The sequence below is a fragment of the Rhagoletis pomonella genome, unplaced genomic scaffold (genome assembly GCF_013731165.1).
Source record: "Rhagoletis pomonella isolate Grant_MI unplaced genomic scaffold, Rhpom_1.0 Rhpom_scaffold_00012, whole genome shotgun sequence".
Classification (NCBI taxonomy): domain Eukaryota; kingdom Metazoa; phylum Arthropoda; class Insecta; order Diptera; family Tephritidae; genus Rhagoletis; species Rhagoletis pomonella.
In genome coordinates, this window is record NW_023458566.1 from 23,114,727 (window position 1) to 23,117,098 (window position 2,372).

The window sequence follows — 2,372 nt, forward strand, 5'->3', positions numbered from 1 at the left end:
ATCTTAAATACTTTTACATAACTTTCAGCTATTTCCGGATCTGCGGGCCGCATTATAGCGAATGTTCTTAATAAGCCTTATCATCTTATAGCAATTAAAATAAAGCTAAACTAGAAGTTAATTACAAAATGGTACAAGTACAATTATTGTTAGCCAGGCCCCTTTCACTCACCGTTAGGTTAGCTTTGTTCGCATTGTCTGTATTTGTGAGACACAGCCATTTAACCTCTGAATTACATATATTAATGTTGCTAACTTTTTAACTGGATAACATAATTTCATAAAACGTATGCCAAAATATACTTATATTAATTTTAAATTATTTACTTAAGCGAATAAGAAAGTAAAACACTACTATAGATTATAAACTATCCGGCAGGTTCTGCAATTCACTTCCGAGTGAATTCGAGTCAAGTTCGCTTTGAATTCAAATTGGCAGGGGTTGAAATTTACTCGGAAGTGAATTCTAGAACCTGCCCGTATATTTACAATATGTATATTGCTAATTTCCAGTTTTTCAAAATTCCTCGGAATCTTATTTAATTTGGAATTATTTTTTGTTCCCAACGGCATATTATTATTATTTTTTTTTTTTTTGAAATAATTCGCACTTTATGTTCTTGGTATTTTGCACATATCTGTATCGAGTTACAGTCGAGTTTATGGCTCGTTTTATTAGTTTTTAATGTGATGTAATAACGAAAATTTGGTAATTTGTAGATTTTTTGCATGCGGTCAATTCTTTTTGAATAGTGTAAGGTTAGCGGCGAGGAATGTAAAACTTATTTAGACGGAATTTGCAATAAAATTAATTTTTCGTCATGAGTCCCAAAACGCCACTTGGCTTGCTGCTTTCGCCAAGAGGGTGAATGTAATAAAACAACCTGTTCCGTGGTGAAAAAGGCTTTACGATCGTCGTGCAAAAATGACGCCGTATATGATCAAATACAAAAGGATGTGGAGGAGATGTCGTCTCTATTCGTCGAGGTATCCAAGATACATTCACTTTACACTGTTGAAACGTTGGGAACAACAAAACTTTGAACCCATAAATTTTCTGGACTGTTATTACCACTTGATGGTAAAGAAGAAAACAAAATATACAATAGACCAGGAGTATAATATGCTGCGAAAAAAACTCAAGTTGTACGATAGTTCGTATCGGTGGAATTTTTTTGTGGAAAACGCGAATCAATTTCTGACTATACCATAACAATATTTGGATGCAGGGTTATACTCGGCTCAGAAAATACTTCAAATTTGAAGAAGACAAAAAAAGGTATATAGTACACTATAGCTACCTATTCGAAAAAAATACCAAAAATATCCCAGATCAATCGTTACTTGAACGTATGCGTACCAATTTAAAATGGAACGGCAATAAACTACACAAAATAGAAAATGTCAAACTATTTTGGTCTTCCATCGAATTATTTTATAACCTGCAACGGTATAATGAATCAAGGAAACAAAATGTTTCACTAATACCACAACTAAAACACGGTTTACATCACGTCAGATACGATCGATTTGCGTTTCATCAACTATTGTGTCGATTAAAATTCTTCAAAGGACCATTTCCTTCCTTCGATAAAAGTGAATTTGGAAAATATTTTAAAATTCCTTCAACATGGAAAAGAAAATACAAAATGAAACCAAAGGCAAAAAAAGAAAACTGAAACCGATTGTGAAGGTGATCTAATAAAAATACGCGAAACAAAATACGACAACAAGATTGCGCTAGATCCTGGGTGTCGGCTCATTTTAGCTGGCATCCAGAACAATGTTCCTGTGAAAATCAAAATAAACTACATAAATAACAAAGAAGAGAAAACGTTAATCTGCATCGGATCAACAGAGATTGCTGCGAACTCGCCAATACGCGGATATAGGCGTACACCAAATCGGTTACTAATCGCAGCATTAAAACAACGGCATGTACATATATATTCTGATGGTTAATGAATTCAGAACAACCAAACTTTGCGCAAAATGTTACAACGTAAACCTGACGTCCAAATCGCCCCACAGGTACCAGTTTTGCCAAAAATGTGGTACTTGTTGGAATCGAGTGGTCAATGCTGGGAAAAACATTCTCTACCTGGGAGAATGTATCATTAACCAAGACGAAAAACACCAAAATTTTTTTAAATAACTAGATGTCATTATTTCATATATAATATGTACATCTGACTGCCAACAGTTTAACTTTTGTTAGAGGGACTTGGGGATCCGTATCTGTGGCTATGCCCCTGAGGTAGAAAAACGTTGACCATCCTTGTTTTCAAAAGACACAGCCCGCGCAAAATTTTTAATCTAGTTTTGAATTTCCTCCGATGAACCTCAAAACCTTCAAACAGTAAACCACCATG